General features: G+C 40.6%; 1 long non-coding RNA gene across 1 annotated transcript in view; it reads left to right on the top strand.

Annotated features, from left to right (window-relative positions):
* The first annotated feature begins 11,442 nt into the window (after positions 1-11,442).
* Positions 11,443-26,025, top strand: part of LOC137165771 (uncharacterized) — a 75,877-nt gene continuing 61,294 nt past the window's right edge. Inside the window, exon 1 of the long non-coding RNA XR_010923488.1 lies at positions 11,443-11,655. This is a non-coding gene — a long non-coding RNA (uncharacterized lncRNA). The remainder of the gene's footprint in view (positions 11,656-26,025) is intronic.

Raw genomic sequence — 26,025 nt, 5'->3', positions numbered from 1 at the left:
ATAATGTGTCCAGTAGAATGTACACAACTTGGTATCTATGTATCAGTTTGAGCTTGCAATGGCGACAGTTAACATTTTTGTTAGACTTGCACACATGATATGGAAGTCAACTGATGGGGAATAAATATGGGACAGCAAGCTGGCATTTTTACATTCACTTTTCATACTCTAATGACGTTTAAAGTTAACGTTAAAATCTATCAAGTACAGTAAAAACATAATTAGGCAATTTGTACCACATATTATGTATCTAATAGGAGCAGGATTAGTTTATCAGTGTTTTGAATGCTTTATGGAAACAATAGACCAGAATGCTTTGAAAAAGCTATTTCTGAGTTTATTATTCAATTATAATGCAGACTCTCCCTAAGAAAATAAAACCTTTGGAGGAAGCACAAAACATTTTTACTGTGCATACAGAGTAGACAACTTTAATACTTACATATCTCTGCTGCTTTTAAATTCTTTTGTTCATACATCTGAAAATAATCTTACATGTACTATTCACCAGCTAAATTTCATTGAACAGCACTTGGTTATACCTCTGCCAAAAATGTCTTACATTTCTCATCCATTGAATTCACTAAAACTTGGAAACATTTAATTGTCCAAAACTTAACCCTGTTATGGTACAAACATTGCATACCAAATACCGGTCCAATTTACGTCTAGATTTTTTTTTCTTGTACTCTCCCTATGGTTAGGATGCTTTACACTAATTTAAACAAACAATGTCTCATAACACAAATTGAAACTCTACAACACACTTACTAGATTGCCTACACAAATGTCAATAAAAATGCTCCCTTCAGTTAAGATAATCCTTCAACCACAATAATTTATCAGCGAACCCACCATATCCCAGTCCCATTGATCTGCCTCTTCCCCAAATCCACCCAATAAAAGATATGTTATGCAATGTGCCTAGAAGGGTAAAAAATCCAGCTTCTGGATGAAGAGGAGAAGCATGTTCCCCCCCATGGAAAATGTTTGCCAATTTGAGCAATCTCTGTTTAAAACATAGTGCATTGCACTGCAGAGTGCAAACTATTTAAAACAGTTCCAGAGGGGTAGCTGTGTTAGTCTGTATACTCTCGGTTTTTTTATTTAAAACAGTGTGCATTGTCCCAGATTCAGCAAAGCACCCCTTTTTGGCAAAGTACTTAAGATGTTTGATGAATTGGAATTAAACAGGAGCTCCTTGGTGCTACTGCAATACAAATAAATAATAATAAAGAAAAGGGGTTTCTCTGGTAGCTACCTCTCTGACAGGTAAGGGCTGTATACATTGACTTGAACTCTTCAAATGCCACTCCAGAACTCACTAGCAGCCAATGCAAGTCACAGAACACCTGGTGTGTTATAACCTTCGCTAGCTTCAATTTCCAAATGGACTGAGGGTATGTCTACGCTGCAGTTAAACACCCAGGGCTGGCCCGTATCAGCTGACTGAGGCTTGTGGGGCTCTGACTGCAGAGCTGTAAAATTACAGTGTAGACATTTGGGCTTGGGCTGGAGCTCAGGCTGTGGGACCCTCCCCATTTGCCCGGGTCCCAGCATATCACAGTGATACAGCCCCATGGTCCGAGCCTGAGTCAGCTGACATGGGCCAGCCGTGGGTGTTTAATTGCAGTGTAGACGTACCTTCAGCAGATAGCTCCATACGCAGCACGCTACAAAAGTGTTAAAGTGAGCAGGACGTGGCTCGTTATGACAAGATCAGCATTCAAAAGGGAAGATTCTGCTCTTTGTGCCAACACAGATGAAATATTTTAATATTTAATAAATATCAAATGAAACTATTTAAAATACAAATGATGGTTGATATCCTTCAATACAAAATTCTAGGAGAGGACAACTTTCAAAGTAAGCCCATTTTTAGACCTAATATCCTATATAATGTCCATTTGAAGGGACGCAGGTTAAAAATCATTTTTAAAAATCCATACTTTTGTTACTAACTGCAGCTTAGATTATCAAAAATGCAAGGATTTTATTATAGGTGAAGCAGGGGATGCCGCCTATAATTCATGTTGCCAGACACTTCCCATTTAGCCGTTACTGTAAATTACGTTTATCTTTTCCAAACTTCAAATATTTGGACTGAAATTTTCCATGTTGGGTGTCTACATCCGACTGAGATTTTTAAAAAAAAAACTTTTAGTGGGGGAAAGTTTCAGTAAAAATGATTCAAATATTTCTGACACTGAGTTTAGAAAAATGTATGTTTTTCCCATGTCATGTTAAAAAATAAATCTTTCAACTGTTTTGTTGAGCAGCTCTAGGGCCTCCATTTTTTGGAGTAAGGGTTTGAAATTTGGCCAGGGGTGGCCTTTGTGTCAGGGAAGTGAAAAAAAAATTGACCAAATTATAAACCTCTGAAAAATCTCAGTTCACACATGCTCAGTAGAGACTTGTTGGAGTTTGACAGCTGGATTCTTCAAAGATTCTATCTGCACCTTGCACATGCTCTAGCCCCTCACAGCTCCTGTGTGCTGGCCAGACTGCATGCATCACCCTCACAGAGCAACTGAGGATGTTACAGCCTAGGGCTACAGGGGCTCATTTTGACTTTCCTTGCAACTGCTAGTGCTAGCTACTGCCGACCATCTGGTTCCAGGCACCAGAACTGAGAGCAGGGAGACTGTTTCTCCTGTACTCACTGAGTATTGCCCTGCTGCTGCCCAGGCAGCATGGAGAAGGAGGAGGGAGAATTTCAGACAAGCCCAGAGATGGTTGAGACAGGGGAGTAGGGGAAGTAGCATTCTGGGACACGGAGCATGGGGGCAGGGGAGAAGAAACCAGGAGCTAGAGAGAGGAGACAGGGATTGGTTAGGCAAAGAGACAGGGATTGGGGGAAAGGGAGAAACAGGGACAATTGGAGACTGAGAACTGGGAGCTGGGGGAAGCATGAAGAGCTGGGGGCAGCAGGGAACTGAGATGAGAAGTCCATGGTGGGAGAGTCCTAGGGTGGAGACTGACTGAACAAAGAGACCTGGACTAGGACAAGTAGCTGGCGGAGAGGGGGGAAAAGACAGGACTAGGACTGGGAGGAGGACAGGCTGGAGGGAATGGGGCAGAAAGGTTCCTGCCTTGCATCACTCCTGGTAACTGGTTCTGACCATTGGCTCTGGCATTGGGCCTCTAGCTCTGGTTCTGATCCTGATCCAAGGCTTTGACTCTGGGCTCTGACTCTGGTTCTGAGCCTGGGCTCTGATTCCAGGGCTCCTAGGCATGACTGGGCATGTCCCAGTCACTACTCTGCTCTTAGTTTCTTCATGAGTTCAAGTGGCAGAGGTCTGTGCTGTAGAAGTGATGTGATGATGACTCTCACAGGTGTCAGTATGATGCCACATACCCCACCCTCCACCCCCAGATTCCATTAAGTTTTTTGCTTTTAAATCCTAGGAAATTACACACAAAAGTATGTCAAAAGAAGCTTGCAAAACCAATCACTCAAAAGACAGGAAATGCCAGAATTAAAGTTGTCTGTGCCATCTCAGTTTGGCTGCTCTGTGCACTATGATACAGTCTGTAACTACATGATCCTATACATTTTTTTCCCTCTGTGTACCCCTCTAATATTAAAATAATTATGCCATTTCATTAAGAAAGGAAAAAGAGTCGACTGCTGTGATTCACTCCAAACACTAAAAAGGTAGATTCAAAATGGGCTGAGGAGGCAATGTCTGGATCTATATTAAATTTTGGATGAACTACAGGATCTGGACATGGGTTTGAGTCAGGTCTAAGATTCATATTTGATAGTATAATCTCAGGAGAGATGTTCTTGTGAGATTTCTGCCATTTTGTATGGTGGAAAACTTGAAAACAGAGACATTCACCATCTTGTGGAACATCTGAACGTGATCCAGGAAAAAGGGATTCTTCTAGTTTTGGAGTCTTCTGACTCATTCTAAAAGCACATGCATAGGTTCATATCTAGGGGTTCCGAAATGAACAGCCTCTCACCTTCTGCTGCACACAGCTCAGAGTGGGAAGGGATGAAGGTGCTGGTTCGGGTCTATTTCTAACACAGGCATTTATCTTGGCATGGAGGAGAGGAAAACCATAGTGGAGCTGAGAAATTTTGGTACTAAATTTACTCCTAGGTGAAATGTCCTCATCAAGTAGTTAATATCCTTGAAAACCATGAATATTTCTCCACACAGTCCAACTAAGAAACTGAATGGTCAGAGGTTTTAGTCACGATTATATTAAACATTTCCATTCCTGACTTTGTGGCAGATTCATTGGTGTTAATAAATTACCTTGCAGCAGGCAACCCATGGAGTTCCCTTGAAATAGATCAATTCACTTTAGTAGCATGCGTAAGCATATTGTGGTAGCTGTGATCACAGCACTACAGTCAGGCAACTTTTGCTTTAAATCCCAATAGTTTTGATTGTTGCAGATGTTATCAAGATACTGACAAAGTAGGTTATGTTCAGTGGTATTGGTTTCTGGTGCAGCTGTTTAGTTAATGAAGTCAGTATATATTGCATTTTAATTTTAGACACATTTTATTTCAGCTTCGGTAGAACAGCTGTGGAGTAAGTGCTAGAATTAACGTTCTTTGGGTAGCCCTAAAATATAATTATTTTTTTTAATTAAAAATTCTGACCTTAGTTTAAGTACACATTTTACCTTTAGGCTTTTAATATTTATTTTTCTTAAGGTACAAGAGCTTTAGAGCAGCTACTAGATAATAGTATTTTGCTACATAACAGAAAACAATGTACTGTTCTAAGGTTCTTTCATTTATACTTGCTATTGTCACCCTTGGTCAATAATATTTAGTGTTGTATTAGATCAATGCCATCTTTAAATACCTAGATTCTGTTTTGTTTTGTCAAATGTGTTGGTTTTCTTTTGCTCAGCGTGGTAACCATTGAATTAAGCACCCTGACTGCCCATGCAACTGCCTGCTCTGAAGATACTTCATTCCAGCCTTTGTTGCCATTTAAGCAGTTGCAAATTCACCATTCCTAGCAATATATAATAGAAAGGGTAAAATATCAAAGGAAAAAGTCAAAAACGGAATGTAATCCCTACGGGCTGGTAGATAAGCCCTGAAATGTTGATTTGTTATTTTAATTGCTGATACTTCATCCAGTTCAGTTGAGGCACTTTGAACTGAATTCTGATTTCTGCCCCAGTAAAACATTGAGGTCAATGGAGCAGAATTGTGGGACTTTTTTCTTAGAAGATTCTAAAGAAAAATATCAGGATTTTATTAAGATTATGGATGTCAATTATTAGAGAATTCTCTCTCCATTCCAGAACTGCATCATGTTTTGTTACTTTTAAAAAGCTTTCACCAATTCACTTACACACACTAACAAGTGTTTGCTTTCTAGTGGCATCACCTAGGTCCCTCCTAGACTCAAAAGCCTTTTATCCCCAGTTTATTTATCCAGACATATTCCAAAATCCTCCCTTTTTTGTGGTTGTGATGGAATGCCTGATTGTTCTAAATTTGAACCTTGCATGGATTAGGAGTTGCAATCAGTCTCTGTTGTATTCCTCATATGTAGGCCAATATATTTAGTCTTCTGAAACTAGAGATCAATATGTACGTTGAGGAGTGATTTCAAAATTTGCTTATGTCTTGTTAATAAAATGCTGATTTTTTTCCCTTCAAGAAATTAAGGAGGGGGAGATCACATGGTAGGATTCGAGGTTCATTATTTCAGTGCTAATGAAAAGCTTGATTCAGTATTATTTACCAGCAGTATTATACTCCTAAGAGAATTTTTTACAAGAATGCTTCCCAGAACAAGTCTTGTATGTTAACAAGTTTATGTTGAATTCCAGCAGGAAAAGCAGCTGTACTGCACAGGGAGGGCCAGGGGAATTCTGCCCTCATATGCCTCATTTGCTGTTACATTAACAGGACACAGGAAAATTCTTGGCTCTGCTGCAACATCACTTATCTTTGGGCGGCATAATTACGTCTCCCAATATTTTGCAACATAGATTTTAATGCCCCAAGCCAGGGAGTTGGCACTCTGACCAAAATTTTCAAATCCTAAATCCATATTTAAGCATTTAACCATAGGTGGCCTGTTTTTCAGAAGAGCTAAGCACCTGCTGAAATCAATGAGATCAGTAAGTACTCCACACCTTTGAAAATCAGGTCTCTTAGCCTGTATTCAAATGCCTCAAAAAAAAAGAACTTAAACTTAGGTACCCACGTTTGAAAGTCTTGGGCTCTGGCTTTTTCCTAATTGAATAGTGGTCAGCCTGGTACATCCATTGTGCTTTTGGATTATTTGTGATGTTGGTGGGAAGGTTTTGGGATTTCCCTTAGCTTCTCCAGTGCTCTTCACTATCAGTCCAGGAATGTTTCAACCAGGTGTAATCATGGTTTTATCTGATTCTACTGAGGGTTGTACAGAGATCCCCTCACCTTCCCTGTTAGCTTTGTCTCATACTGGGAGCGTATGACTCTGTAGGGTTTGAATAGTGTGAATTCCTCCACACAAATCCTGAAACTTTCTATGGGGTTAATTTTTTAGCTGGCCACACTGAGTCAGAGAACACATTCTTCTTTCATCTCTTACCCTCTCTGTGGGCCGGATTGTTGTCCATCCTGCACACATATGCAAGGGAGTCTTTGCCCCTACTCTCCTGTGCTTGCAGAAGGGCCAGCCATCTCCACAGGGCTACTCTATTGGCTCTTCTGTGCATATGGATGGAGAGTGGGCTCACAGGAAGGGGTGAAACTTTGGCTTCATACTCTATAGCACGCCAGCCAGCATAGCTGCACTATGACACCCCAAGGGACATAGGCTGCACAAGGTAGAGGGCTGGCATGGAGTACACGTCTCCTGGAGCAGAGAGAACATAGGAGGTTCAGCGAGACTCTCCAAGTTACAACCTGATTTCCAGTCTGCTCCTGAGGCAACATGTCAACGTGCTGCGCAGGCACAGGGCTTGTGGCAAAGCCGAAAGAGACTGCTTTGATGCTCGTCCCGTCTCACCTCCTCCAGCTGGCAATCTCCAGGCCTGTTTTTAGGAACTCATTGACTGGCTTTGTGTGGCTCAGCAGAGGAGGTGGGCTGACACTTCATGGGTAGGCAGCAGGGAGGGGCTTTAGTTTGAGGGTAAGGAATAATTAGCATCTGTCACTCTCCTACTGCTGTCCCAGCAATGCGGATTGTTGCACTGTCAAAGTCACACTGTCCAGGCCTGTTCACAACTGAATGATGTGACATTGCCAACCTGTGGCTAGCTGATTGTCAGTTTGGGACCAAACACAGCCAGTCACCTCTGCAGTTGGTGTTGGCATGTTTTTTAGAGTGCCCAGCCCTATCTGTTCCTCAGCCAGGTAGCAAGGGGCACCTGCATCCAAGAAATCAGCTGAATGACAGAATTTATTCACTTCCCCTCACTTGGTTGAGCGATGGCAACTTGGATACATGTATGTCAGTGCTCAATAGCGGGGAAAAGCTCCCATTTCTAAAGTCTGGCTGGTAGTCTATTTATTTTATATACAATCTCCAATTCAGTAACTAGCAGCTAAGTAACTACAGCTAAGATGCTTCATGGTAGGTTCTGAATCTTCTACCATTTGCGGAAGGCTTGAAGAACTATCTGTTCTCAAGATGAGGTGGGTCCTCATTTTTCTGCCCTTGTAAAATTGCCTTATAAACCTTGAAGTTATATAGATTGTGGGAATTGAAAAGCCTACACAGATATGCAAGAGAGGTCAACATACAAGGTTGCCATTTAAATGTTACCATTTCCCATATACTGGTATCTGAGATATTGGCATTCTCTCATATGTTTAGAATAAATATAGTCCAAGCAGTTAAAAAATTGACATTTGCCAAACACTGCAATGCAATTACTACAAAAATTGTCTGCCCTAAATAGAGGGGGGAGACTGGTTAGTTTGTAATGGTGAGCGTTGTATGTGACTGCATACATAAGTTTGTTGTTGAAAGTTTTGTTGTCGACCGTGTGTGTGTGGGGTGGGGGGAGGTGTTAAATTGACTCTCTTTGTTATGCTCCTCTCTGGAAACAGTTAAAGAAGAATAGCATCATAATCATGAGACTCTAAATCTAGCATAAAATGGTAGCAACAAATCTCAGGGATAGTGCTATTTCTAACGCCAGTCCTCTGTTGGGCTGGATTAGAGGAACAGGAACACATTTGATTCAGCTGAGAAAGAAGAACAGGGAAGAAATGAAAGAGAAAGCTCTGCAAGACAAATAAGACTCTGTCTACTGTCTCTGTCTACTTGCCCACTGGGGACACTAAGAGATTAAGACACTTACACAAAGATGGTTAGACAACTAGATGAGATAAGCAAATTGACAGCTAAATTGAAGTTAGGTCTGCAATCATAGTAATATCAAGACACCGACCCAATTTGCGACAAAAGATTTAGCACTGAATTTAGCCATAAAACTGTAAAACACATTACAAAGGTGGAGGATAAACAAATCTTAGAAGGGCTCTTACCTTGGGAAGGTGCAGACAAACGTGAACTTCTTAACAGAATATCTTACCAAAAGTGTGCTCCTTCACTCCACAGTGAAGAAGAAACTGGTATTCCCAGAATAGTGCCTACTCTGTTTATACCACTACAGGAAGTATAAATGTATCCCAGTAAATAAGGCTCCTGAAATACTGCTAGAGTACATTTTAGTATAAGTGAAAAAGTGGGAGTAAAATAGATGTTTAAAACAAATGTAGAATGATGTGTTCCTAGAAGGAAAACTCTAAGTAAAAAAGGGCTTTAAAAGCCAAAATAATGCACTCTAGTCTCTACAGCACATGTGGTTTAAAGCACCTGCTAAAAAATCTGATCTGTAAACTTCACAAGGGTGAATAAAGTAAGGAAACCCCTCTCCTCAGTTTTTGAAAAAAGTGTTAGTATATTTTTCAGTACATGTCTGGTTTTTGTTTGGTTTAAAAAAAAAAAACACTAAAAGTCAAATCTTTACAAATAATTCTGCCCACTTATAAATAATTACAGTATGTTAAAAAATAGTAAAATATTTCTGGTTTTAACATTGACACTGGAAATATGGAGAAATGGAGCCTCATGAGTTATTCATAAGATCAGAATTAATGCAGTCACTATTTCTGGCTCATGATTAAATGCTGGTTTGTAACCTAGTAACACTGGAGATAATGACCAGATGATAATATTCTGTGAATTGAGTCAATGAAGAGAAGTTTTGATATGTAATGTTGCAATATCACTTGCTCATAGAAATAGTTCCAGATAACCAGCCACAGTTATGGGAACCAATGCTATATTGTGCTTGTAAGAAAGAGTAAATTCAGATAAAAATATGTGTCTAAATTCTAGGTTCATTCATACTCTTTTCATTGGGATAGTTAATGTAGTTATAGAAGATCAGGAAGAATTAGCACATTTAATATTTTTAAAAAGTCAATACAAGGGATATTAGCTAAGAAAATTTTCACAGATATTTCTGTACAGAATTAATTCCACAGGAATGTTGAGTTGCAGATCCTCTGCCAAATTTTCATGCAATATACAAGCCCACACAAGTGTATAAAGATATGTGCCACTCACCAGTGATGTCTCATCTTGATAGAGGGGTCAATATAAAATATTAAATCCATAAGAAAACCACATTACTAGCTCTGATTTAAAACTAGTACTATGCAAATCTAAAACAAATACAGAGGCTGCCTTTTACCAATTGCACAGAAAATGCATGCATCCCAAAATTTAAAAACAAACAAAAAAAAGTTGTGTAGGTTGTTTTTTGCGCACCAAACCCAGTTTGAGAGAGTGAGTATTAATCACCGAAGTGGAGTCATTGAAGCAGAGGAAAAGCTCAAGAGTTAGACAACCATCATTCAGTTAATACATAAGGAAGAGAGGGGAAAAAAAGGAAGAAAAAACCGAATTACTAGCAAGAGGCAAAAACGAAATAAAAAGTATAGAAGGGCAAGGAAGCATTAAATGTTAAAGCAAAACGTTGTGTTGGCCACAGGAAAAAAAAAAGGGGAATAAAATCAGCATAGTTCCTAAGGGTGGCCATTAAAAGCACAGAGTGGGAGTATGTACTGCACATATGGATGAGTGAGAAGAAGCAGAGGAACGTAGGAAAGGCTAATTTTAATTAACAGAAAAGCTGCAAAATGAAGCATACAGTCCCGGCATTGGGAGGCATCGAGCTCGAAGCCAGGCTGCATGTGACTCTGTGTGCCAATTAGGAGCCAGTCAGACCACCGAGCAGAGAAGAAAGAAGCCAGCAGAATAAGTTGCTGTGCTGCTGGAGACTGGTTTGAGTCACCTGTGTATTCTAAAGGGGGTGGAGAGTTGGACTTGAGTGAGAGTCCTGCAGTTTCACATGTTAATGTAAAGGGGAGTACATTTCAGTTAAACCCAGGCACAATAGGGACCCACAAGAAGAAATATATAGGGGTAAGAGCGGCACCGTCATTTATCTAACTATTGCTCAATTAAAATCAGTTGAATCAAGGGAATTAGAGAATGAATCAGAGAGAGGGAAGGGACAGGAAGGGCTGCCAGAACAATGGCACTAAAGCTGCCATCCTATAGATTTACTGCCTGTGTTATTTTTCCAATTACAGCCACAGTGATCTAAAAAAAAAAACAACCCGAGAAAGAGTCGGGTGTCTGAGGCTAACCCTGCTCTCGTTGGCTCCAGCAGGAGGGTTGTTGTAGGGAACCTCTTCTCTGCTGGGCTCGGACCCTGCACATGGGATGCGATAGGAGGTCAGGGGACCGGGAGAGCCACCCGCAGGAGCACTGAAAAGGGGGAAGGGGCGAGTGCCGTGTTAACCCCCCGATCCGGTTGTTCCCGGCGCTGATCAGTTCTGCCGCTGGTGAAGAGAAGGAGCAACCCGAGGAGGGGCCGGGCGGCTGGGGCAGCACTTGGCAGCAGCCTGCCCAGTCACACCTGGGCAATGCACCTTCAGACTGAGAGGCAAAGGGGGAGGCAGGCAGCCCGGCGCGCTTAGGAGCGAGGAAGGCGGCGGCGGCGGCGGCGGCAGCGGCAGCCCGGGTTGTTCCCCGCTGAGCTGGAGAATGGAATAGCTGTAAACCCCGCCCCCGCCCCGGGCGAAGGGTGCCTCGCGCTGAACGCACCTCTTCCCCCCGAGGCCGCGAGGCGCTGGGAGGGTGAGAGCCACGCGCGCGCTCTCCCACACTCCGCTCGCCGGGAGAGGACCCAGCCAGTCAGAGGCGGAGCTGGAGCGGCGGCGGGGGGGCAGAGCGAACACATTGGCGGAGAAATTGCAGCACAGCAAAACACCAGCCAGAGGAGGCGCTTCCCCCGCTTCTCCCCATATAACCACCTCCAGAGCAAGGGGCCGGCAGAGACGGCCGGAGCCCCGGCCGCAAAGTCCCGGCTGGCGGGAGGGGTGGGAGACGCAAGCCAAGCCAAGCCAAACCAAGCCAAGCCAGCCAGCCAGCCAGCCAGCCTCCGGCTCGGAAAGGATGCCTGCACCTGCACCGCCTGAGCCGTAAGCGCAGCAGAGCCAGGGCGAGCCGCGGGGCTCCCTCGGGATTGTTTGCAAAGATTCGCTGCTCCCCGCCGGCTGAGCTCCCTTGCAGCGAGCCGTGCTTGCCTGGAGGATGGGAGCCTGAGAGCCAGGGGCACAGAGAGAGAGAAGGATCCTTCCCCCCCGCAGCGGTAAGTGGCCAGTGCCCTTCCCCTAGCCAGCCCCTCACTCGCTCCGATTCGACTTTTGAGTGCCTTCGAGTGATTTGGTTTACAAGGCAGCGGGGCAGCTCCGAAGGCAGCGCCTGCTGTGGTTTAGGCAACGCCGGGGTGGCAGCGGGTCTGGGGTGGGGGTGTCTCTCTGGGCGAACGCGGTTAAAATAATCCGAACAAAAAGTTGGAGCAGGAATAATCGTGCTCTGCGGCGTGCCTGCCAGGCATTGAGCTGCATGGCAAACTATTGCCGAGCATTAGTTGTTGAAGGGAGATGTCAGATGGCTAGAGCAAGTAAATGTGCTGGAAGCGGACTACATCTTTGCACGTGCACATTTCTGGCGTTTTGGAGGTTTCAGAGTTGAGGCTGAAGAAAAGGAGAACCCAGTGTGTTGATCTGACAGTTTGTTGTGCCCACTGAAAATCTGCAGCAATGCACTGCAAGTTGAGTTGTGGTGAAGTTCAGAATGTTGCTTGGCTTTCGGATAAATAAATACCCTCTGACTTAGACAAGAGCTGTGCCTGAAACAGGTTCCAGCAATTGTCAGCCTGAGAAGCAGAGGAAATTACATAAAGATGCACTGATTCTTTCTCTGTTGATAAAGGCAGTTGGATAAAAGGATTTTGTGGAACGTTTATGAGCAGGCTTGAAAATGAACTGGGAAGTATTCCTGTAACATGCAATAGGGTATTGTGTTTCTAAGATTTTTATCTCAGAAAGAAAAGCATCCATTAGGCCTGGTGTATTTATTCAGAGTTTTATTTTTTACTTCCCCTGATCACAGAAACTGCTTAAAAACATAGAGCGACATGATTTAATGTGTCCACTTAAAAGCAAAGTTTTCTAGTCTTTGAAAACTTTCAGAAATTTGCCATATATTCTTTATGTTTGTTTACTATTTCTTTTTTAAAATTACTGTAGAACACTTCCATGTTTATTTTAATATTGTTTGATCGACTAACTAAGGATCTGCCCTTTTAAATCCACTGGAGTGTTCTCATTGACTTCAATGGACTTTGGAGCAGACCCTGAGGTAATATCTCTACAAGCAAATTCTCTGTTCACTGAGTCCCAAAAGCTGAGGTGAACTCCAGACACTTAAAAATTTGGGTAATGTTTTAAAATTAATGATGATGCATGCAATTAATTATTGCTGAATTATAGTAGAACTGGCCCAGAAGTACTTATGGCAATCTGTATTACTGATAAATGAGTTAATGATTATTATTATTTATTATAGTGAATACCCAAGGAATTAGCAATAATTAGGCTATTATTTTACAGTGTTACAAAAATGACTCCAGGAATTTGTAAATACCTCAAACTCATTTTTAATAGTTTTTCCGCCCAGTATTGAATTAATCTAAAAACAAGTGAACAAACTTTGTCTCTTCTGCATCTAGAAATAAACTTGTTTACTACTGATGATAGAAGTACCCAGTGCGAAGGACAGAGGACTGACAATGATCAGAGGGTACTCTGAGAAAAAAGGTTGTGTGTGCCAGTTTAGGTTTAACAAAATAGACGAATTAAGAAATGATAGTGAAGAGGACAAGGTATTAGACACCTACAGTATGAGAGAAGAGGAGGAGGAAAATCAGGAAGAAAGAATAAGAAACGGAAACAGTTTTTAAAGAAACCTAAAGCTCTTAAAGTAAAATGAGAGATAATCTAGTAATCATCAACATTCAGTTCTTTAAATCCATATATAGCAAATGCTCTTGCAAAGACTCAACAGTGCTACTAGGGTACAAGATCCAAGTGGAAAGATAGCTACAGATGAGCTGGAGAACCACAATGAACAGTCTTGTCTTGTTTTTCATTATAAGGAATCTGAAGGTCACCTTTTGTAGCCCGGAATAAAATTTCCTGAAGGGTGATGCTAATTTGGCTTTATGAATAAGAGCAGATACAGTAAGAATGATATTAGAAATGTGGAAAAGCAAGCTAGCCAATTATATCTCAGAATTTGCTAGGAAATTTGCTAGGAGGTGCTAGGAAAGTAGGATGGCTTTTGGCAAAAGATAGCCCAATATTTAAGATAAAATCATGGGAATAATAAGGAAATCAGCCGCTAGGAAGATGAGAGAAGCATCAATGAGGGAAAAGAATAGGGCTAAATAACTTTAAGAAATGCGTAACTTGGTAGAGGACTGTCCACATGGATTCGTTAAAGGAAAGTCAGGAGTAGGAAATTTGCTTGAGGTCTCTGAATAAGTTGCTGACATGGTAGTCTATTGGGGAATCAGTGGGTATGATTTATGTGGATTTCAGAAAATGTCTAGTTTTGTACTCCATGAAATATTGATCTGCAAAGTAAATTTTGATAGTATTGGAATGAATTCAAATTGACTTGGATGCTGGGGGGAGAGTCTGTAAACGGTAAAGAGCTTTTGGGTGAAGATAGAGGTGAAAAGCATGGTGTTGTATGTGATGGTATAAGCTACACTTTTCTTTTTCTCTATATAAAAAATTACCTATCAGGCAGGGGCAAATATGCGAGCAATATGGAAAAATGAGGTGGGAGTCTAGCCCAGATGAACAGAAATAACACATGGAAAGTTACCTGGCTAGATTAATCATTGAAGCAGTTATTGTAAGTGGCTAATGCAAGGCAGTATAACAAAATACGTATTTGTAATACTCCCTGCGAGCCTGCATTGAGGCAACTGAGATGATTGTCTTGGTGACTTTGCTAAAAGAGTTCTTCTGAATATTGTTGTCTTTCTGTATCCAGCCTGCAACATAGATTTTAATTCCTCTGAATACACTGCATAATTTCCCACTGTTGTTCTGCTCTCTCCATATGCTCCTACAAACAGCTTGCAGGTTACACTTTCTGTTAGTTTCAGAACAGCTTAGATCATTTCAGCAGTTTCTCATAGTTTACAACACAAAACCATACATTGAAAACTGCCAGGCTGGCCATACTTAGGTCCTAATTCCACAGAGTGAATGTCCAGTAGGACACTTGACTGCTAGTTCTATGCTGATGAGAGTTTCACACTTCACGTTTTTTCTTCTGCACATCGGTTTTATGACACTTTATTAGGAGCTGCTTCAATGTGTACTATCAACTTCTTCTTAGCACTTTACAACAGGAAAAGAGTCCAGTTGGAAATGGTAGCATCTATACGGAGTTCTATTTTCTGGACATTTGTAATCCATAACTCTACATGAGGTGCAGGTAAACTTAAAAAAATATGAAATTTTTGGAGCTTCATAGGATAGAGATTTTTTTTTTTATTTTGTTTTTCCTTTTTTAAAAATTCAAAACTTCTAAAAAGATCTTTGAGTAATGGTTCTATGCCTTGAGAGGGGTTGCTAGCAGCACCGAAGTGTGTTCTTGCTTAAGTAGAAATAAATATGTGACTGTTTTTATAAGTTGTTTCTTGGAGGATTTACGGAATTAGCCAAAAAATGCATGAATACTAATAAAAATGTGAGCTGTGTTCACACAGGGCTTCCTAGAGAGAGTTCAGGATGATTTCTCATTGTATTTTCTGCAAGCCAAGAATCAAAGCTTTAGGAGTACTGAGTGGATGTAAAATAAAGGAGTAGAAGATTAGCTGGTAGGTGTACTATATAGATAGTAAAAGATCGATTGTGCTTTGAATTATCACCCATGCTATAGCCGATGTTCTCGACCATCTTTGGACAAAACTTAATCTTGCACTGTCATCTGAATAGGTTGGGCCTGTGTGATGCCTGAATGTAGGTGTTTGGCAGCTGTCTGCCGGTACAGATCATGAAGCAGAATCAAGGCCCAAGTCACGCATTCGTATTCATCAGTCTTCATCATTATGGTCACTCCCTTATGTCTGCCTAAGGATCACCTTTCTAAACTTCAATTGGGAAAAGGTGCTGACTCATCTCCCCACCCATAGCTGGAAACTGGAAACACATAGCATTTCTCAGAAACGTTCCACTATAGCGTATCCCTTCTAACTTAATGATGGTGTTCTGTGAAATTATAGCCACCCTAAACCATCAGCCTCAACCGTTCTGTGTTGCCCCTACTTCTTTTTATGTCTTAGATTTGGAGGTGATGATAAATGACCAGCAAGAACGTGAAAAAAACCAGAACTTAACAAAATGTGTTTGAAAAATTATTTTTTTGTTTTGTTTCATTATTTTGTAACCCATGCAAATGACATATGTCAGCAGAAGGTGGCATAAAAACTAAAAACACAGCTCCCATGAATGTCACTTACAAACAGTGAAGAAAATGTTAAGAAGATAATAATAATAATATAGTGATCATAGTAAAAAAGTAGCATCTGCCAAAAGTTCCCTCACCGATTTTAACTATAATTAGAATGGGAAAACCGTAGTATCTGTCAGCAAATTTATCAGCTATTGCTGTACTTGGTATTTATATAGCTCTTTTTATAGCTCATTTGTCGCCAGATTTTCAGAGAAAAATGGGGACTGAGCAGTTTTGAAAATCTGGCCACAAATGTGGATGCTGAGCACTTTTGAAAATCTGGCCATTTGTTTGGGTTCCCAAGTGGGAACATAGCTCCTTTGAAAACCTGGGCATGTGCTTTGAAAGCTCTTTACAAATATGAACAAATTCAGCTTTACAATTTTTACCTCTCAGGCATTACTACCCTCATTTTTACAGACATAAACTCATTTTTGGACAATCCCCATGTCAAATTGACTACCAAAATTGGAACAAACCGAACCAAATCAAATCAAACATAAAGTGATCAAACTCCAAACTAAGCCAATCAACCAAATGCTAGCAAATGTAATGAGCCATACATCACATCCTAAATCCTGTCAAACTCAGTTTGGCAGACTACCATGAATTCCAAAGACAGGGATGTTTTCTGAGAACACCATGCTGCTGGCTGTACAGAGCCTTGAAACTGGTGTTATGAACATTCCAGCCAATCGTAATTTCTGCAGTGGGGTTTGGGATGAGAATCAGTCCATGATAACTGCATTCATGGTAGAGATGCCCCCTCTCATCTCAATAGCACCCAGCAGTATGTGTAGAAAGCCGTGCATGGTTAGCACATCTTGCTCACCTTTGCTTCCTGCTGAAGTTGCTGGAAAAATATCGAAAGTAGCCTTAATCAAAGTGTGTTGCAATCACCTAGACATGTAAAAGGGGATAGTTATTAGGGGAGTGTCCTGCAAGAGAAGTATGCCCCCTGCCCAGTGAGAAATGATGATAAAAGTCATTACAAGCCATTACTGCTATCTGAAACACTGTGTTACTATGGATCCAGTGAGGCCCCTAAACTTTAACACATTTTGCCAGAGTGAACATACACCCCCATAATAGGTGCAGACACAGCATCCGCCCACTCCTCTTCATGTTTGCCCTTTCTGACTAGCATCACATCCATAAGGGTCAGGTCAAAGCTAATTTGTTTTCACTGGCTTTATGGCCTTTATGAAGTGCATGGGGGACATGGCCCTGCAAACTTAACTTACTTGGGAGGAGATTCTGCAGTGATGTGTGGTGTAGAAAACCATGGATGTATAGATAAGGAGAGTTAACAAAACATGGCCATCAATGGTATCCGAAGCTCTTGATCTGATAGAATCAGCATGAACCAAACCCCTTCCTCTGGTCCATGACAAGGAGAAGATCCTCAAATATCACTCTCATACAGTCGCAGTTCTGTGCTCAGCTCAGAAACCAGATGGATAGGAATCTAGCAAATCTGTGGAATCCCGGGATGTTGTATTTTCTACAACCCTATTTTCTTAGTAATCTCCCTTGAAAACGAATGTTTGAGGATGGATGGTAATTAGTAATGGTGTTAACACACAAAGATGCTTTCTTGACTGAGGGGCTAACTACTGCCTGGTAAAAGGCAACTTGCACTTTGACTTTTTTAAGGCAGCCATTACTCCCATTAAATCTCTCTGCAGAGTTTAACCAGTCATCTCACAGCTATATCATGTGAGGAGTGGCTGTTTGCAGCATAGACCCAGAATTTTAAGAAACAAAACTGGATGAAAATGAGTCAAAAGTCTATGCGTTTCTCACCTCTTGTTATGACATTCTTCAGCCATATTGAACCAGCAGAATCATCCAGCTTTATCATGTTTTCATTATTCTGATGTAATCAGGTATATCCACTTATCCTTTTAATTTTTGCTTTCTCTTCACTTTTGTTTCTGGCTAAAGCAAAAGAAACACTTGCAATACCATGAGAGGGAATATTTCTGAACCGGCTGGAACCAGAAAGTACTAAAAATGTCATGAATGATACTATTCTCGTGGAAATTCTGATTTACCTAGAATACAGACATTTTGGTTACATTTCAGATAAGCTTGTGAACTTTTGGATGCTTAGCTAGATTAATCTTCTGGTCTTTTTGAAATTCTGCACACACTCCGTTTTATTCCACAACAGACAGTAAATCTTTTGTCACCATCTGGAATAGTATGCATGCATAGTTGACTTTTTGTGTCAAATTCAAAAGCATAGTAAATTGGGCCTCCAATTCTGCAGGTGCAAATGTACAGGTGGAAATAATTCCAGGCACAATTTTGTACCTGCGGTTTAAGTCACTTGGATGTCTGAGTCACTGATAAGTCATCTGTCAATTAGGGTACTTATTATCTATGTGCCCTAAACTGTGGATGGAAAATTGTAAATAATTTGTGGGTACAACTGTTGTTTGGACCCAGAAAAATGGTGGCATCAGTTTAAAAATTTGGTTTCTATCTCTAAATCTCATCAAGGGTAGAACTGAAAGAAGTTATTTGTATAAATGGCAAAATTGACTGTTCATTTTGCGTAACTGAAAGAGTGTGTTCGTTTTGTTTCTATCCTGTTTTGTTGTTGCAACAAATGCACTATATTTTAGCCTGCTCACTTTACTGGTATCTATTGGAGCTGAGCAGAACTATCAATTCCTGCTTCTAGTGCTCACATGCAAAAAGTGACATTTTCATAAGGATTCAGAGAGCAATTTTTCTTGTTATGGTAAAACAAAAAATCTGTTTTATGAAAGGAGAAAATGCACAGTTTTCACAAAAACAATTCTCACCCAAGATTAGATTTTCCTTTTGTGGAAAAAGAGATATAAGAACAAAGGTGCTTTGCTTATTCAGACCCACAAAATTGTATGATTCTCTGGAAAATGTTCTTATAAGTACCTAATAATGCTGGGGTTTTTTATGGATAAAAAAGCACTGAACATTAGATGTTAGGATATAGGGCTCTAGTGGATTAACATACAGTACGGTACACAGAGTTTAGTTCTGATTGCTGCATGGCGCGTTTTCACAAGGTCCTCTGAATCTGATTGTGAACTTTGAAAATGCTATCATTTCCCCCATTATTCCTGGCTTCCTAGGGACCTTATATCTGAGGGAGAAGAGCTATATGTCATAGTTGTGCATCATAACCATGAACATAAATCGTAAAATCCCCCTCTCCCCACCCTCCAAAAAATCCAAGATGTATTTTGCAGCATTATGATGTACACAGTTACTAAAATCCACTGTGTTTGGCTGAGTTAACACTGACATCATAAAGCCAACGCCCAATAATTAACAGTTCAAATATACCTTGAGATCATATTTTCTTACACTTTCTTTTGCAAAGTGTGTTGTCCAGCTTTATGAAATCTCACATGGAACACATCTTATAAAAAATGTGAATATTAGAGAGGCCTTTTTTGTGTGTGATTCCATTGAAAGGCAAATTTTTCTTGTGATCCATCGAAAGAATTCTGGTGGGGGTTTGTGACATTTGCACTTCTGAGGTGAGACAAGCACTTGATTTTTTTTTTTCAGCCTCACAATATGTTCAGACTGTCCCATTCCAGTGCAATGTACGCACTGTTGCGTATTATTGCTTACATAAAACTCAGCTCAGGGAAATTGGGAATAAGACTCGTGGCTATTCTGATGTGATAACATCCCTTTGCTGTGTGTGCATGCTTTGCTGGTTGGAAATGCCTGTGTAGGATTTTCTCTCTTTCTGTACTTGGTGAAGCAGGTTGGACTTTCTATTGTTGCCTGATCCAGGAAGCCAAGCCCTAGCAAGCACTATTAAATTAGATTAAAGGGCATAATGGGCAAAAATGTAACCCTCAGCTATAAGCTATAAGTGGATGGAACCATGTCACCTTTGACAATCTGAAAAAAGGTCTTTCCTATAATTAATAGTTTGGGGGAGGGCAGGCAGGGGGGAAGGGAGTATTAATCAATCACGCTCAATTTATGCACATTCCTGTCATGCTAACTGTGTCAATTTGGCATATTGGGTGAATGTAATTGTTGTAAATACACCAAGGTGGATTCTGTTAGAAATAACAAAACAGGTTGTCCCGGGGGCGGATTGGGGAGATGGAACCCTTTATTGCTTGCATGTTCCACCTCAACGCCGCGAGTGAGCGACGAAGGGGTTACTTTACAATCCTTTTATCCATAACAGTATGTAAATGTATACATTTCCAGCAACTCCCCATAAACCCTTATTTGGTTACATTGACACCTATAAAATGAATATTAACAACTACATAATAGATACAATTATACCCACCCCTGTTTATTATTTGCAGGATTACCATACAGGCACATCACCTTAAAACCTATTAATTTTACACTAACATTCTTTGAAGTAAAAGCATGCCAGGCGGGAAAGGAAAATAATGCTTTCTTCCCACCAAAGGCCTTGTGCAGGAGTGGTGATAGTTATTATGTCAGTCTCATCCCCTGTGCAGATGGCCAGGAAGGGAGGAAAAGAAAAGTGATAACAGACTCTAACTAGAATTCACATCAATTAACAGAAACAGTGTTTGCCCTTGCCTTGACCCCGTTCCCTGTAGCTTAGGCTTGACCATTTGTCCGGCTTTTAACTCTTTACTTTCCTACAGATTCTTTCATCTCAGTGCTCTGTGTGGATAAGATTAGTGCTTATTAGCAATGAGTACAAAATAGTGCAAATTTCTTGTTATGCATATGGTAAATGTGTTGAACGCTATCACTACACGGTAGAATTTTTAGAATTGGAAAAGGTCCCACATTGATCAAGGATAAGTGGTACTGTTTTCATGAACATGTAACAGGAAACAACACTTGATTGAATTCTTGTCAGAATTTGCCACTAGGAGCAATTAGAAACATGGGGTCTGTGACACTGCACCTAATCATGACTTGTTATTCAACTAAAAAATTGTATTGTGGCAAAATTCTTACATGCAGCCTGTGTTCAATCCAAATGAGGATGTCTTTAGCCAATTGGCAGCTGTCCACTCAGTAGGTCATCTGGAAGGCAACATTTACAAGGAATACATCGATGTACCTCCTCTGATAATATATCACCAAGATACATAAAAATGAAAAAAACATGCAAGTGGTCTGTTACTCTGAACAGGAATGTCAGTACATTTGAAAACACATATTTGAAGTGACACACTGTTATGTGGCCAGAAGAAAGGGGTACCAAAAAAGCCAGTTGTCATGCCCTATCAGGCTAAGTAAGTGACAGGCTTTTGTAAAGAGTGTGACCTATGGTGAAGATGGTCAATACTGCGTGGTAACTAATTGCAAGAGACATTTTTATGATCAATTGGAATGTGAGATCAAAGGTATATACATCAATTGCGCATGTAGCAAATTTCCCGTTCCTGTTTCTGAAAATAAAAGATTTGTTCTTGCTGATCCAGAGTTTCAAGATCTAACCATATAAAGTATACCAACATTTCATGTGTGTGTGTGTGTGTGTGTGTGTGTGTGTGTGTGTGTGTGTGTGTATATATATATATATATACTCCCACTTGAATTAGAACTAAAACAGCTAATGAAAAGAGAGGATTTACACCTGATAAAATGGATAACTGAATTGATGAGGTAGAACAATCCCTTGCCAGGTTAATGTGCAGAAGTAATAACATATTAGTTATACCTTCCTGGATGGAAATTGGCTTAAAAGGATGAATTATTGTCTAAAATATTGCAATTGGCATTATTTTCATTGTATTATGTAGTATGTATTGTAAAATCAAAAGATTGCAGAAGGGATGTTAAGTAGCCCCTGAAAAGTCTCACAAGGGGGCCAAACACCAACCTAGTGTAGTTGTTACAAGCATCCTTCCTCCAGCATCACCACATATTTAGACAGCTTCCGAAGAGAAAACAGATTATGTGTCCATGAGGCCTGCAGTTTTTGTAGAGATGTATCAGGCATCAAAACTCCTCTATGCCACCAGAGTGGCTGAACTGGAGGAACTAAGGAAGACAGAAACGCAGAGATTAAACTTTCTGGGACACAGTAGAATGGTCCCACCCCCAATCTGACAGCCTCTGTGCTGTTGAGGATGAAAGTCTCGGGGAAGGAGAAAATCAAGGTGGAGCAGATGGCAATGATCCCATAGTTGGGACCCTCTTTCCAGATGATATCATGGTATCCTCTCACACTGAAGATACCATTCCGAGGTGGGAAATCCCTAGAGATTAAGAAGAGACAGATAGTAGTAATGGGGGACTTGATCATTGGAAATACAAATAGCTGGGTTTGTGGTGATTGGAAGAACTGTATGGTGGGTTGCCTGCTGACTGCGAAGGTTGCATCTCTCTTGAGACATGGAGACAGGCTTATGTGGAGTGCTGGGGGGAATCAGTAGTGGTGCTTCATGTAGGTACAGTGACATAGGTAAAGATAGGAGAGATGTCCTGGAGGCCAAATTTAGGCTGCTAGGTAAAAGATTGAAGTACAGGACCTTCATAGTAGCAGTCTATGAAATGCTTCCCGTTCCACTCAGAGGGCCAGTTAGACAGACAGAACTGCAGAGTCTCAGTGTCTGGATGAGATGATTGTGTAGGGAGGAGGTGTTTAGGTTTATTAGGAACTAGGGATCCTTTTGGGAAAGGAGGAGGCTATTCAGGAAGGACTGGATTCCACCTAAACTAAAATGGAACCCGATTTCTGGTATGTAAGATGAAAAATTAAGGGTGAGGGGAAACCAACAGGTACAGAGGAGCATATGATTCGGACAGAGACATCCCTTAGGGGGCAATCTATTAATACTACTAATAAGGAGGAGAGGATGGAAATTGATAAAAGTACAGATAGGAACCGAAGAGAAACAGTCAAATGAAAAAAAGGCCCATTCAATTACATCACATGATGGCAGACATCTAAACAGTGACAACTTTTATAAGTGCTTGTATACAAATGCTAGAAGTCTAAATACTAAGATAGGTCACCTTGAATGCCTGGTATTAAATGACAGGAATCACAGAAAGGTGGTGCAGTGATGTTAATCAATGGGACATGGTAATACAAAATATAGAAGTAGTTTATACTGGTGGAGGAGAGGCACTTTAAATGAAAGAAAGCATAGAGTCAAATAGAGTTAAAATTTTAAATGAATGAAACTATACCATAGAATATCTCTGAATAGAAATTCCATGCTTGAATATAAGAATAGAGCAGTAGGTATATACGATCAACCATCTGATCAGGATGTTGACAGTGATTGTGAAATACTCTGGGAGATTATAGAGGCTATAAAAATAGAAAACTCAGTGATGGGGGATTTCAACTATCCCCATATTGACTGGGTACGTCACTTCAGGAAGGAATGCAGAGAGAAAGTTTCATGATACCATAAGTGACTGCTTCTTGGAGCAGCTAATCCTGGAACCCCCAAGGGGAGAGGAAATTCTTGATTTAGTCCTAAGTGTGGAGCACAGTATCTGGTCCAAGGAGTAAATATAGCTGAACCACTTGGTAGTAGTGACCATATTATAATTAAATTTAACAAACTTGTGGAGGTGGGAGGAAACACCAAAGAAACCCATCGCGATAGCATTTAGCTTCACAAAGGGGAACAACACAAAAATGAGGAGGCTAGTTAAACGGAAATTAAAAGGTACAGTCCCAAAAGTGAAATGCCTGCAAGCTGCATGGCAACTTTTAAAATTAGAGTTTCTAATTAAATGTGTACCCCAAATTAAAAAAAACATAGTCAAAGGACCAAAAACGTGCCACCATGGCTAAACAACAAAGTAAAAGAAATGGTTAGAAGAAAAAGGCATTATTTAAAAATTGGAAGTTAAATCCTACTGAGGAAAATAAAAAGGAGCATAAACTCTGGCAAGTCGAATGCAGAAGTATAATTAAGCAAGCCAAAAAGGAATTTGGCTATTTGCTCTTCAAAGACTCTCATTCTAACAGCAAAAAAAATTTTTTTAAATACATCAGAAGCAGGAAGCCTGCCACACAATCACTGAAGCCACTGGATAATCAAGGTGCTAAAGGAGCACTTAAGGAAGATAAGGCCATTGCAGAGAAGCTAAATGAATTCTTTGCAACAGTCTTCAGTGCAGAGGATGTGAGGGAGATTCCATACCTTTACCATTGTTTTTTGGTGGCAAATCTGAAGCACTGTCCCAGACTGAGGTGTCAATAGAGGTGGTTTTGGAAAAGTTGATAAATTAAACTGTAGTAAATCATCAGGACCAAATGGTATTCACCCAAGAGTTCAGAAGGAACTCAAAAGTGAAACTGCAGTACTACTAACTGTGGTATGTAACCTGTCATTTAAATCAGCTTCTGTACCAGGTGACTGGAGGATAGCTGATGTGATGACCGTTTTTTTTGTTTTGTTTTGTTTTTTAAAGGCCTAGAGAAAATCCTGGCAATTACAGGCCAATCAACCTATATTCTGTAGCAGACAAATTGGTTGAAACTATAATAAAGAACAGAATTATCAGACACCTAGATAAATATGATTTGTTGGTTAAGAGACACACGGCTTTTGTAAAGGGGAAATCATGCCTCAACAATCTATTAGAATTCTTTGTGGTGGTCATATATCTGTGGACAAGGGTGATCCAGTGGATATAGTGTACCTGGACTTTCAGAAAGCCTTTAACAAGGTCCTTCAGAAAATACTCCTAAGCAAAATATGCAGTCATGGCATAGGAACAAAGGTCCTTTCATGGATCAGTAACTGGTTAGAAGACAAGAAACAAAGAGTAGGAATAATTGGACAGTTTTCAGAATGGAGAGAGGTAAATAGCACTGTCCCCCAGAGATCTATACTGAGATGAGTACTGTTCAACGTAATCACAAATGATCTGGAAAATGGGGTAAACAGTGAGATGGCAATATTTGCAGGTGGTACCAAATTACTCAGGACAGTTAAGTGCAAAGCAGACTACGAAGAATTACAAAGGGATCTCACAAAACTGGGAGACTGGGCAAAAAAAATGGCAGATGAAGTTCAATGTTGATAAATGCAAAGTAATGCACACTGGAAAACATAATTCCAACTATACATACAAAATCATGGGATCAAAATTAGCTGTTACCACTCAAAAAACAGATTTTGGGGTCATTGTGGATAGTTTTCTGAAAACATCTGCTCAATGTGTAGTAACAGTCAAAAAAGCTAGCAGAATGTTAGGAACCATTAGGAAAGGGATGATGATAACATAGAAAATATCATAATACCACTTTATAAATCCATGGTATGCCCACACCTTGAATACTATGTGCAATTCTGGTCACCTCCATCTTAAAAAAAGATGTATTAGAATTGGAAAAGATACAGAGAAGGGCACCAAAAATGATTAGGGGTATGGAACAACTTCTGTTTGAGGAGAGATTAAAAAGACTCAGACTTTTCAGCTTGGAAAAGAGATGACCAAGTGGGTATACGATAGAAATGTATAAAATCATAAACAGTGTGGAGGAAGTGTTATTTACTCCTTCACATAATACAAGAACCAGGGGTCACCCATTGAAATTCATAGGCAGCAGGTTTAAAACAAATAAAAGGAAATACTTGTCACAACACAGTCAATTTGTGGAACTCTCTGTCAGGGGATGTTGTGAAGGCCAGAACTATAAGAGGGTTAAAAAAAGAATTAGATAAGGTCCATCAATGGCTTTCAGCCACGGTGGTCAGGGAAGTAACCCCAGGCTCTGGGTGCCACATAGCCTTTGATTTCCAGAAGCTGGGAGTAGATGACATGATGGATCTCTTGATGATTTCCCATTCTGTTCATTCCCTCTAAAGCACATGGCATTGGCACTGTCAGAAGACAGGATGCTGGGCTAGAAGGACCATTGGTCTAACACGCTATGCTATTCTTATGCTCTTAGCATAACAGATCACAGGATAGAATGCTGTCATGTCTAAACTGCTGGTAGGTAATCCCAAGTCCTAAAATAGTGACCTAAAAATGGGTCTGTCTTCTTATCCCACCTGAAATAACTTTATGCCGGGGGGAGGGGGAGGGGGTGGGCAGAAGGGGGTAGGGTGAGGTAATGTTAACTGACTGAAAGAAGTGTAACTAGACACAGAGGAGACCAGATGATGAGTGAGGATAGTGCACTAAAAGGACGATTGTC

The sequence above is a fragment of the Emydura macquarii genome, unplaced genomic scaffold, assembly GCF_026122565.2.
Source record: "Emydura macquarii macquarii isolate MOO-44397 ecotype Brisbane River unplaced genomic scaffold, CSIRO-AGI_Emac_v2 contig_318, whole genome shotgun sequence".
Taxonomy (NCBI): domain Eukaryota; kingdom Metazoa; phylum Chordata; order Testudines; family Chelidae; genus Emydura; species Emydura macquarii.
This window is presented reverse-complemented; position numbering and strand designations above follow the sequence as displayed.